This window comes from Brachycentrus maculatus, unplaced genomic scaffold, assembly GCF_059751285.1.
Source record: "Brachycentrus maculatus isolate JH-2025_06_01 unplaced genomic scaffold, ASM5975128v1 h1tg000060l, whole genome shotgun sequence".
Lineage (NCBI taxonomy): Eukaryota > Metazoa > Arthropoda > Insecta > Trichoptera > Brachycentridae > Brachycentrus > Brachycentrus maculatus.
Genome location: NW_028280814.1, coordinates 114,459 through 129,173, shown reverse-complemented (window position 1 = coordinate 129,173; position 14,715 = coordinate 114,459). Strand labels below are relative to the sequence as shown.

Below are 14,715 nucleotides of genomic sequence, written 5' to 3'. Positions count from 1 at the left end.
TACTCTGTGGATCATATTGATATATTATTTTGATAAATAAAAAGACTTTGTGTTTTGAACCACTCACATTTTTATTAACCAACTAGTTTCGGCAACAACCTGTTGCCCTCTTCAGGGTTTAAATTAACATTAAGGCAACAGGTTGTTGCCGAAACTAGTTGGTTAATACAAATGTGAGTGGATCAAAACACAAAGTCTTTTTATTTCTCAAAATAATATACAAGTATTAAATACTACACTGGGCCTGGCCAACCCAAGTTGCACCCCGGGCCGCATTGATGACCTAAAATTATCCTAAGGGCCGCACACTTCTAACCCTTATCCGCACCCAATGGGGCATAAGCCACTGCATCGTATTGACGCAATGTTATCTTGATCGTTACTAACATGAAGGCAAGGTGATCACTCCTGCGCTTCAGGGACCAGAGTCCAGGGTAATATTAATAAATATTATAGTGTAAAATCACTAATTTTTATTTTTACCCCCCCTAGGAATCGAACCCGGAATAGCATGGTAGCTAAACACGCTAACCATTACACCACAGAGACAGACAAGGGCCGCATAGAGACAGTAAAAATTTCGGATGTTATAATTGACACTTCTACACATTTACTTTTTCTACATCTATGGTTTAGTTTAGTAAGTTTTTTTTAATTGGCAGACCTTTATGAAATATAAGTAAGATTTTTCCCGATTTTTTTTTACATACTAAACATCATTTTAATTTTTTATTACTCTAGCCTATGACGGATCGTAAGTCCTGTAAATACCCAGACCTTCATATTATTTTCATCTACGTTGAGATCAAGATAACAATGCGTTTATATGATAAAGTGCCCTATGCACCATCGGGTGCGGGTGAGGGTTTGAATGAAAACATATGAATATATTTTTGAAAATTCAAAATTTGTATCAAATACAATAAAGCGTTAAATTTGTTTTGTAAAATGTCCAATTTGATTTTAAAAACGTCCAATTTTCGGTGAAAGACCTGTACAATACGAGGATATAATATGTAAGTACATTCCGGCAGAACAACAAAGTGGACCAAAGGTTAAAGAATTTAAGCCGAGCTATTTTATCTATGTACCTTACATTCCATAAATGTCTTATCAGAATAGTTTATGGGTTAACAGTTAACGTCCAGTGGCATTTTAACGTGCCACGAAAGTCAGCAAAATAAAACCGTACTTATAATAATGCCTTATAAATATAAGGCTGTCCCCAATAACTAACACAGAGAGCGGAAGTTTGAAGAGGGGTAAGTGGGACCAGTCATATACGTACGTAATATTATGTACACGTATGTACATATTTATTTACGGCATTACTGCCTTTTAGAAAAAATATAAGAATATTACAAAGAAAATAATAAATTTTGTATAATTAAAAAAATAACAAAAGTAAAAAAGATAAGTAAAAGTAAAAGTAAAAGTATTAAAAAAATTAAAAACTTGGTGAAAAAAGGTAAAAAAGGTTGAAAAAAATTGGTACAAATTAGGGAAGCAAATAATCACCATAAAATTCATTCCAAGAGATCCAAAAAGTGCACTTTAAATTTTGAAATAAAGATATTTATTGATGCACTAAAAATATCAACCAATGGCCCGTATTTATTGGAATATCTTAGAATTCTCAGAATAGGAGAGAACATATCGCTCACTCCTTTATAGAACGTCAAATAAAAAATCATCAATTTTCACTTGTGCATGTTTTCGGAATGCCCAGAAAATGTACTGTATCCCAGCAAAAGCGGCATATTTTCAACTCAATATTTACCCGCTACAGGGCAGAAAATTTTGTTTTTGCATTTTGAAGAAAATGTATTTAATTTAATTTTTTTAATATACTAAATATTTTTCAAATGCAGAAAAAACATTCAGGTTTTACCTAAATAGATCTGTTGCACAGTAAAAAGTTCAATAAGTGGCTTGATATTTATTTTTAATACATTTCATTATATTTTAAGATTTTAAAAACGATCTCCTGAAAAATCATGTTTTTTGATACATGACGTTGTTGAAAGGAGTGAGCGATATGAGAGAAAAATCATTTATTAATGATAAAAGTTAAAATATAGCATAATTTTTTTTCTATATCTATAGATACATTGAAATATACAAATGCAACTGATTAAAGTCATCATTAAATAAATATGAAGGAAAATAATTGGCGAGTATGCATGAATGTTGAAGAGGCGAAGTTTCTTTACAAAGACAGATTTTGTGGCTTTCTATTCTATCTGCCTAGGCAGAAAGAATACTCCAAGATAGTTTTGTGACTTATGGAAACTCGCACAAATATCTTCATACACAAATTGAGTTCTAAAAAATACGTAAAATAAGACATCTAGCCCAAACCAAAATTCTTCTTCTTCTTCGAACCGTTATCTGCACCCAATGGTGCATAAGCCACTGTATCGTATTGACGCAGTGTTATCTTGATCGTTACTTACATGAAGGCAAGGTGATCACTCCTGCACTTCAAAGACCAATCTTGGGTAGTATTAAATAAATATTAGAGTGTAAAATCGCTAATATTTATTTTAACCCCCCCCCCTTCTGGGAATGGGACTCGGGACCTCCAGCACGGTCGCTAAACACGCTAACCATTACACCACGGAGGCGGACAAATATGTATTTAGATACGTGAAACCAGTGTATTCGTCATGTATTTTAGGGCCTTATGCCTCATATTATAAAAAACAACCTATTTACGTACTTTCATATTTACTCAAAATTACATATTTATTTAAATGAGATTTATCATTTAAATAAATATGTAATTTTGAGTAAATATGAAAGTACGTAAATAGGGTAAATTTGTAACCGCGGATTACGCGGCATAGTAGATTGCATCAATATGGTTTACGTGCATGCTGTAATATTCATGATTATGTCCTCGTGGTGCTTCCACCAGAATTTAATGTGACCGGTAGCATCCTGTACAAGCCATGATTCCGGTAGCCGACTTACCCCACCTTCTACCCCCGCCACACCGGACCGGAAGAACTTACCGGAAACCGTAAGTAAACTTCCCTTTTTATTAATGTAAAACATACTAATCATATAATTTTACACGAACAGAATTACAAAGATACTATTAGTTGTATAACAGGTTATACCCAGGGGTAATACCACATTTTAAAGACACGTTTAGTCGTATTCAGAAATCCCGTTAATATTTGATCTTGTTAGAAAAATTATATTTAAAAAAAAGTTAAGGGTAATCCGCACCCCCTGTATCATACCCTCATCGAGTTAAAACTATCATTAGATTTAAGTTTTGTACTGGCGTTTCTTGGGTGAACTGCATTTTATAGAATAAAATAACAACTATTTAGTTTTTTTTTCACATTAATTGTATTTAACCAGTGACCGGGTTTCGTTGTAACCGACATCATCAAACTGGTGTAAGGCTAGACAAAATTCTATGACATAACAAGGCAGAGGTTGAAAACCATGGTTTTATTTTTTTCTGACAAATTGAATTTCAATTGAATGAGTTTAAGCATTGTATTATAATAATAATTACATGTAAGATATGGTAAAGGTTTTATGTATGATTTGATATGATTTTAATTTAGAAATGGATTTTTTTTTTCTAAAAAGTTCTTATTTTGTTCTATTAAACTATCATTCATCTAATAAACACCGTTATCTGATCCACGAAAAAAATCATTTAAACAGTCAAGTTTCATTACACGAAACTAAATTTCCACCGAAAATGGGAATAATTCAATATTTCTTAAACATTTTCTCTACCTTCTTTCGTTCAAGAAACATTAGTTGGATAATTGGTTAGTAAATATTTTTTTTCTCTATTTCTGACTAAAATGACATGAAAATAGATCGTTTTACCATATGAAAATGTCAAACACGCGATACCTATGGTAAAAATTGAGAATAAAAAAGTTATGATGATAGATCGAGGATGAGTAATATAATAGAGATAGATTTTTTTAAAACTATGTATATATATATATATATATATATATATATTATATACATAATCATTAGCAACTTTTAGTGAATAGAACCACTATTCACTAAAAGTATATATGATAATATGAATCATTTACTTATGGACACAATATTGTAATAAAATCAATTCAATTAGATATACATAAGTATTAGAAAGTACATTGTATACCATTATTAATAACGGTGGGTAGTAATAACATAACATAAAACAATGATATGATATGTCATAATAAAACATAACGCATATGGTTATACTAACTGAAATGCATGTTGAGAATCAAAGATCCGCAAACAGTCTAACGATGGCTGTATACTGAATTTAATAGTTTATGTAATTATGTGCAGGTCTTCAGTAATATAACAACGTATTATATTATACTTATTATCTAATTAATATACTATATTTTAAATATGTTCAATACGTCCTAATAATATTACGGGTGCCTTTAAATACGTCAATAATCCAACAGTTTTTAAGCATTTGGTGTCAAATAATTACATATTCATATATGGTTACAATATTCGCGCTTGAGAAAGAAAATAGGTTAAGCCATTTACTATGTTCTTGTACGTTATCGATTCCTTTGTGTTAACTTACTTCAAAAGTCACATGTACCATAATGGCAAGTAATACACAACATTGTCTCATACGTTAACAGCAGTTACAAGTTATACATATTATCAGTAACAATACTTAGGTTTAAGCGACTTTAAATGAGGTTACTTAAATATTAAGAATGGCAATAATATCGGTAATAGGTAGAATGTGAAATCACGCATGGTAAAATATAAGCACTATAGTACATTAGTTATAGTTATAATTGTATAAAATAAAACAAATATTTTCAACCTAAAATTGTAATCCGTATTAATTTTAATTCTAAAACTTGTAATTTACTCAAAACTCTCTGTCAATTCCAATTAAAATTTAATAGATTTGAGTAATAAATTTACGGATAAATATATTAAATAGAATAGATTTCTCGTGTGAATAAGTATGAGTGTAGAGGAAAAGAAATTGCTTTGACGCAACGAAAAAAATAACAATCATATTTTGATAAAACGTAACCTTACCTAAAGCAATATTGGCATCAAATATATAATAAATACATATATTGCTAAAAACGACTGCAGCAATATTGGAGAGAAAAAATATCACGGAATATACAAACCCTCAAATAATAATTCAGTGTGATATAACTGTGGCCGTAAAAAAATAGGAAGGTGCAAGCAATAATATATTATTTTTACCACAATGTTTTAAATTGACAAAATTAAACAATGCAACAAAACATTTTCAATTAAATTATACTGAACATTCCAATAAACATACTACCAAAACCATATTTTAATGATATACCCACCTAAAGAGAAATACAATTTAAGTAATTTGCTCTTAATTCGGTTTTGATTTCCTCCGGTAAATTCACCGCGACAAACTTTACCAAATTAATGTAATGTGTTTATATTAAGACATCCGGTTTTAAAAGCAATTAATTTACGTGTGTTTTCTTATCACGGAATAAACGTCTACTTGAAAATAGATTTGACTGAGACTGAGCAAAATTCCAATTAAACTCTGTAATTATATCACATACATATGTCGGTACAGAAATTTGCGCACCAACCATTTATACTAGACAATGGAAAAATTATTTAAATGGCTTTTTATTTTAACATCTCAGCAAAGATAAGGAAGAATATTGAAGGTTGAATATTTACAGGGCTTACAACGTGTCATAGGCTGGTTAAAGTGATTACTTTATACACGTGTAACATTTACCATTCTACCCACGAATGACAAATATTGCTTCATGAGCGAGTTTGTAGCAGTATCTATGGTTGATCTAAGAAAGCTTTTTATCTAGCAGAGACCCTTTTAAATGTATGTATAATCCTTATCGAATTATTTTATATACTGAGAGACGTCTGAAAACACGATTTAAAACTTTTTTTACGCTTACAATTTGACCACTTATTTTGTAAACGACAAAATAACTGATTTAGACACAATCAAAATGTTGTGAATAAAATGACTTTATAATTAGAATTTTACTTAGTAAATACCACTATTTCTTAAAATCTACCGTGACACGTGTTTCGATGCATTCCGCATCATTTTCTAATACGGAAACACGAAAATGATGCGAAATGCATCGAAACACGTGTCACAGTAGATTTTAAGAAATAGTGGTATTTACTAAGTAAAACATTATTTAAAAATGGATTGGTTTTACAAAATGACTTTAAACTGACATTATTTGAAAAATGTTCCTATCTCTTCCTGTAACATCAAAACTATAAATCGTTTAAAATAGTTGGTATGAAATATTTAATATCTATGTAAACATTTTTCGGTAGATATTATACGTAAATGTATGGGGAATCAAGATTTCACAGATGGAATTGAACGCGTTACGGCGAAGCTTTATCCAAACCACTGTGCCGCGCGCTGTAAGAAGATTCCTGAAAAATATACGATTACTCCCCCCATATACGTATACATACATATACGTATATTTTCAGTGGATTTCTTCAGCGTTGAATTGTAGTACCATGTCATAATCTCTATTTAAATACACACAAATGAGGTCTTCTAGAATATATTTTGGTTACGGCATGTACTGTAACGTAAAAGGCAAGCCAAATTAGCACAAGGAGTGTTTTACTATTGATTTTTGTTTCTTAAAAGAAAGAAGAGAGCTTATAAATCATATTTTGAAGAGGAAGGCCAAGCTAATAGGGCACTCAATTAGACATAGCACCTTTCTTAGCAACATCTTCGAAGGAAGAATCTTGGGAAAACGAACAAGAGGCCGCCCAAGAACTTCATACTTCCAGGATTTGAAGCGGCTCATGGACGTCTCCTCCTATTCGCAGCTCAAGAGGATGGCGACTGACAGAGACAAGTGGCTGACACTACAAGGCGCTGCCTTTAGAAGATGATGATGACGGCCATCAAGCAAACCTTAATCAGTGTATAGAAAACTATATAACAAACGTTGTTTATTTTAACGTTTATTTTTCAACTTTGAACCTCAATATCATGGCACCAACTTATTTTAAAGTAAAATATGTAATGACAAGTATTGTTTGTTATACTGAACGTTAAATAATAACATTATTCTAATAGTAAAACGTTATCCTAACCGTTATATAACATTAATATGATATTTTTCCTCATTTTAATTTCGATTGTAGGTACGATATATCGATTTTTTTAATACCCGTGTACATATGAATATCTTAGGTGACCGGGAAAATGTTGTATTTTTAATAAATATAAAGCAATGTTCGATCAACGGATACTGAGAACGACAGGCGCCATAGCGTAGTTGGGTAGACGCTCGACTGCGAAACTGGCGTCGCGTGCTCGATTCCCGCCAATTGGTAAATAAATTCAAGAAATATCTATTTTCAATTGGTCTCGGTGTTTGCGATGTGATTTTCACATTTACCTTCCCTATCCTTACTATCCTACCTGCAGACAAGCTTCTAAAAGTAAGAAGCTTTGCGGGTTATTCCTTAAAAAAATCCTACGATGTTGAAATAATTTATTTTCCGAATGCTCATATTCATATGTACAAGGGCATAAAAAATCCAATATTATACCTAAAAATGGAAATTCATATGATGGTAAATATAAAGGTTATAACAGTTATTTGCTTAAAGTTTAGATTGAATAAAAATAATTCGTTTTCTGAAATTGCCTACCTACTTTGAGTTCAACGCGAGTTGTCCTTTATAACGCACGATGTTTAAAACATTGTATTTATTACTCTCGGATGCGTCGAGGTGATAATAATATGCAACGAGCAAACGAACATGTATCGCTGATATGAACATTACGTACCCACGTAGGTACAGGAATATTTCCATAAATTGTAAGTACCTACCTACCTACCTATACATATGCCACCGCACTTACGTAACAAATGTATGCAAAGCGGACAGTGAAAACGATGAGCATGATATATATTTTCTTTTTATACACAGGAAAGCGAATTCAGTAGGACCCGAGTTTTTCTGATAAATTACTATATTCTTGAAAATGAGAATCATATATCTACCTATGTAATACGAATAAGTGAATGAAAATCATACATCTATCTATGCAATATGAATTAGTTAATGAGATTCATACTTCTACCTATAAAATATGAATAAGTTAATGGGAATCATATACTCGTATCTACTTATGTAATACGAATAAGTTAATGAGAATCATACATCTACCTATGCAATACGAATAAGATAATGAGAATCATATATTTCCCTATGCAATACGAATAAGTTAACGAGAATCTTACATCTATCAGTGCAATGCGAATAACTTAACGGGAATCACATATCTACCTATGCAATATGAATAAGTTAATAGGAATCTTACATCGACCTATGTAATACGAATAAGTTAATGAGAGTCATATATCTACATATAATATGTAATACAAAAAAGTTAATAAAACCCGTATATCTACCTATGTCATACAAATAAGTTAATAAGATTCATACATCTACCTTTGCAATACGAATAAGTTAATGAGAACCATATTTCTACCTATGAAATACAAATAAGTATAAGTATGTACAAATTAATATATTTTTTTTAATTGTAAAAAAAGCATCAATAAATAACGCGATATCATAATAAAATCATAATTAAGATATGAATAACCTGTATGATAATGATATACTATAATCATTATCATATAACTCGAAAGATTGCTTTATGAAATTAGTTATAAATGACTGCCTGATAATGGTTTAAAGATCGTTAATAATGTATCTATATGGGAGAATATTGAACGTTATTTTGATTTTTCACTAATGTCAGTGACTCTATGTACCATGTATTTTTAGCATTAAAATAATAAAACGTTCATGTGCTTTCTAATATCTCACTCAAATATAATACTAAAATATGTCAAGTTATTTTTAGTATTAGACTTGTTATTAAATAATTAAAAATATACAGTTCCCGAATTTCAAATACATTTTCGTTCATCATATCGATTATTTTTACTTGGTTTAGAATATTTTAATAATCATAATAGAATTTAATATTAAAATATTCAGAATAACTGATAAATATTTCATGTACACAGTTGCGTTACAGAAAAGCAGTGAAAAAACCATTGTTAGAATCGATTTAACAATTATTCTCATATTGTCATTACTAAAACATTTTCACTCAAGGGCGACTCATCGCTTGTTTGTAAGTGTGTGACTTAAGCGTGCCGGGATTGACTGTCCCACTATCGAGCATTGAAAGAAAAAAAAAAAGTATAATTTTTCCATTGGGTAGGTTTCTTGTTATGCATACCACATATTTGTTGAAGTCAGTACTAAATAGACAGTCGTGTAGTGGTAATTTGAAAAGCCCCAGGATAACGTCTGTCATATTAAAATCGATGTGAAAACTCCTCAAATATTCAGTTATGAAGTTTTCATAAACGAAATTTGAAAACCGAAATTTCTTTCAAATATCACAAAGTCCTTTCATTATATAAAAAAAACAGTAAATATGGAGACAGATATTTAAAATTTTGCTACCATTTTTTTTAAATTTTAACAAGGTTGAAATAAAATAAATCGATGTTTTGAATATTGAAAGCATTAACTTTGTGGATCATATTGATATATTATTTCGAGAAATAAAAATACTTTGTGTTCTGATCCACTCACATTTTTATTAACCAACTAGTTTCGGCAACAACCTGTTGCCCTCTTCAGGGTTACATTTATTACATTTGTTACTTGTAACCCTGAAGACAGCAACAGGTTGTTGCCGAAACTAGTTGGTTAATAAAAATGTGAGTGGATCAGAACACAAAGTATTTTTATTTCTCGAAATAAATATAAAAATAAATTGACACTGAAATTTGAGCTTAAATATATTTTGAAAGTGGTCAGGTCAAGAATCGGAATAATCGGTATGAACGAGGAGATGCATAAATATGAAAGAGGCGAAGATTTTTTTTTTCAAAGACAGATTGGTGTGGCGTTATATTCTCTCTGCCTACCACCGTAGAGAAGCGGCATGAGGGTTAGTGAGCTAGTTTTCAATTATTATATATATTTTAGGTCAAATGAAGCAGATTTTTACAATTTTATATTTCGGTATTATTTCGAAGATGGCGTCTATTTCAACTCCCCTGAAGACTAAGTTCAAATGAAAACCGAGGCACGTTCCGACTGGAAGACAAGAGCCAGGGTTCTGCTCCGGCCCCGCTACACCACTGCACTGGTACCAGAATACTTTGAATGTGTCACAAAGACTCGGCTCGACATGCCTTAGCGATATGCTCGGACGTGATGTAAATGCATTCGACTCATATAAATTATCAATGCAGTTTACATTAGTGCGCAGTAAGGTGTAGTGTAGGTATTTCGGACACTGATCATTGCAGACCTTGCAGCTATAACATTATAAAACGAGACAACAGCTAGAGGCGCGTTGCAGGAGCCTGGGTGAGGATCTATCCAACATCGAATCCGTGATAGTTCATAAGGAATTGTCACGAGAGGTAGTATCATACATGATAAAAATAGTGAAGGACATTGGTAACATAAACCAAAGTAGGACACAAAATGCCGAACCCTCTTCTAGTGGAACGGAAGGTCTGCTGATGACAGTCAACAGTCCGCCTTCTCCTGAGGAGTTTTACGTGGTTTCCTCCCAGCAATGAGCAAATGCAGAGAAGTTCCTATTTGACCCACACTAGATGATCCCTCCTGTTCCCAACACAGATTCAAATAAAAACATATTCAATTAGCTAGAAGAAACAAAAATCCACTAAATGATCTATAAACCTTGTACATAATAAGCAAGGTAAATAATAAATGCAATTCCCATCTAAAAAAAAAAAAAAAAACATTATAAAACGTTTATGAGATACATATATATTTTTCCACTCATACATGCACCCACGTATTCCAATCTAAACGCATTATGTAAATGAAATGCAGGTAGGTTTACCGATTAAACCATAGGTTGACGATGGTTACACACTAGTCAGTGCTTCCTAGATAATATATACAATGTTGTGGTGGTCCTGGAAAATAAACAATATGCTAGCAATTTCCTACAAAATTTAATATTACAATAACAATTTAGCAAAATGAACTTAAGGCTGGTGATTCAGATTTATAATTTAGATCCAAATCAAATCGCAGTAATAACTATAATAAGATACTTTAAATAACACAGGGTTTTATTGACTTTGAAATCAATCGAATCAGAATTGTCGGGTTAGTGTCGCGGACTCTTAAGTCAGAGTTTCTCGTTTCGAACCCACTCTACCACAATTTGATACCTATTTCTAATAATGAGCCGTTTAGGCTTACAGAAATTGTATGAAATTGAAATATTTGTGTGAATAATAAAAACACAAATATTTTTAAAAACACAAATATCTAACGTTAAAATGGCTAAAATTTAAATAATTAAATACAGAGCTATCTTTTCATTGTAACACAAAATGCATCCTCTTTACAGTATTATTCTGATTTAACTACGTACTAAACTCCATAAAAAACTTGATTTATCGGTGCAAAATATGGAAAACTAGATAAATGGGTTTAGCAATAAAAGCTATCGCTATGTCTGTAACTTATGATCACAACTAGTTTCTGATATAGAAGGCACTGGGTTGAGTCTTACATAACGCTATTTGTTAGGAATATGCTGTCAACTCGGCGTGCGTTTCCAAAGAAGTGCAAATACCTTCCATTCATGAACGGTGGATGGATGTGTGTTAGATCCACGGTTAGATAATACGGGCGGAGCGCGGAGTGCCTGACGCTTGACGTTATGGAGTACACACAACACTCTCGGAGCTTCATCCGGAGTGCTGGAATCAAATGCTGGGAATATACGGGCTTTCATATGCAAATTCTTACGCGAATATCTAGGTCAGTCGAGGAACGACCTGGAATCCAATATTTGTGGATCAGAAGATAAGCGTCGTTCATGATTTCAAGGGTACCTACCCGCGCAAAGTGGGTTAAACGTGTATAAAAAGTAAAGAACTAGTAAAAAATCATATTAGCATAAATAAACTCTTATGATGATTTGTACTATTCCACAGCTATGAGCAAGGCATCAAGTTAAAACAGTATTATGAATGTATCGTAAATGTACACAATATAACATACCTAATATAAGGTTACCATATAACAAAAAACAAGATAAAGTATTAAAACTAGTACTGCTACTACTACCATCACGCCGTTTACCCGCAGTGGTAGGCAGAGAGGATGGAACGCCACACTCTTCTGTCCTACACACTCCCCACTCATACACTCCTCGCTTCCTTCACATCCAAACATCAAGTCATACATGGCCTCCGTCGGCAGATTACGAAGACTTTTGACACATTAAAACATTTCTATATATTACGGATATGCTCCTATTACTATGACAATGCCCAAAATGAGAAATAGAAATTGCTCATCGGGAATATATATGACTTGTGTATGTAAATATGTTTTGAAAAATAAATAAATAAATGTTGCCCTTTTTATTACTTAAAGCTCGCACATTAGAGAAAAAAATTTAAGACACGAACTTTAAAAAATATTTTGTAGGTACGTCATGAAATGTAAAAAAAAACATTACGACGAGCGACGTTGCTTCGCGATTTTGATTTTGATTGGAATAAACACTAGAAAGTATAAAAAATCAATGGGAATGAAGATTTGAGGCCCAATAAAGAAGATATATCTTGTGGACAGAGAATCTATGGTAACCCTGTACAAGATTATAGTGTAGGTTATGAGTGAGCTGCAAGGGCATTTAATGGTCGTTTTTCTGCTAATCTATACATGCATTAATACTAGGTATATTTATACTAGGTATTGTTGAATGTGTTTTAAATTATAATGGCGTTATTCTCCGCCGTAGTTTCAATAAGAAAAATAAGTTAATTTTTGAGAAATTCTTAATTTTGTATTTCATATGTCTGTAAATGGTTAATCCATTTTCGAATTAAATTGTTTATTGGAGGTATCGCAGATATGTAAAATAATTAAAATTCTAAGTAAGTATGTAGGATTTATTACAGGACAAGTGAGTGAAATATTATAGGCTGATGCATCTATACACATTCTTAGTGTTCGAGGTGGTGGATACGTAGTTCCAAAAGTTATGTAAAAAAAAACTTATTTAATAAAATATATAAAAACAAAGTAATTAAAAAATACTATACTTAAGCAATTTAAATTTGTATTTTAAGAAATTAGTGAGGAAATTTAAAAAAAGACTTCAAAATTTGCTCGACAACGCACCCGTTTACTGAATGGCTGTCCGTGTCAACGGTAATTTAATTAGGGACATTTTTAAAAACCGAATACCCCACCTTAGAGTTTTGATCTGGTTTATAGTGATTAATATTTGTTTTTGAAATAATAAATTGGGCTGGTAGCAAAGAAACAATGTTTTTTTTTAAGAACCTATTCAACGACAAAAACATTAAAAAATAAAAAGAATTAAAGCTGGAAGTAACTAATTAATAACTTTCTTTATAACGGTTTATTTTCAAATGTTTAAATTCTGTTTTAAAGAAACTCTTTGGGCAGAATAAATATAAATGAATTTCAATTAAATAGTTGAATAGTATGTGTAGCTCTGCATATGCATTACATATAGAAAAAAATACTTAGATTTGCTAATCAGCCTAGAATAACAGAGTCGTGAACGACACTTGCTTTCGTTACTACATTTCCTACAATGATTAAAGTGAAGATAATTTAAAATCGTATTTTTTTACATTAATTGTATTTATTCACTTTTCCCAGCGAACAACTCCAGGCCAGAAACTTTTGGACCTTACAACACATGCTTAGAATGACAATAGATGTACAGAATGCAGCCCGAACAGAATAGGTAGGAGATGGCAGGCAGCTCGGCTCATCCACTTCTCAGACAGCTTTCAGTTTCACAATGGCAGCGCGTTATTTGTTATTTCAATCATGTCTTGAGTCGCTCCACTACAGGAATAGCAGTGGACGATAGTGCTGCTTCTTCTTTCAACACCTCCGCGTGAGCGGGGCGCGGTGGGCGCTAATTACTCGCCTTTCCCTTATCCACTCTACCACTGCTACTGCTAACACGATTCTCGGGAATACAGAGATACTCTACTCGTTCAGTTCGCCGTTCGTCTATAGCAGCTAATGTCCGTGGCTTCCAATGGATCTTTGTCAGACGGGAGGAATATCTAATTCAACATACTCAACCTCTAAAGGATTGTATTTGACTCGTTTTGTGTTTATAACAGCCGATAAAATCAATATTTTCATTCATCATTTTCTTTTGGAAAATTCGCCTTCGTAAATACGCTGTTTTCGTAAGTTGGTAATGAATGACGTCACAGAAACAATAAAGCTATTTTAATATTGGTAACATTGCTAAATTATTGGCGGCTCTATTTGTTGATGTCTATGGTCCAACCTCACACTCCCCCCTCCCCTCATATTCGTATAACACAAATGGTAGTGTAGTGGTAAACAAACAATACACACTACTACTATTGCAGATCTAAAAACCATAGACAATAAATCATATGACGTCATAAAACGTTCGATGACGGAAATTTGATGAAGTATGCGAACGCACGTTTTTCGTTTTATAAAAATAGCTAAAGTTTATGGTAAACCTTCATATATCCCTTATTTCTCTACATATTTCAATAAGAATGCTACCGATAGTCTTGTGATCATCGTAATATT

At 32.1% G+C, this 14,715-nt stretch overlaps 1 protein-coding gene across 12 annotated transcripts in view; it reads right to left on the bottom strand.

The window, feature by feature from the left end:
• Nucleotides 1–14,715, bottom strand: part of LOC148311612 (CUGBP Elav-like family member 1) — an 87,902-nt gene that overhangs the window by 10,597 nt on the left and 62,590 nt on the right. The gene's annotated exons all lie outside the window — the stretch shown is intronic.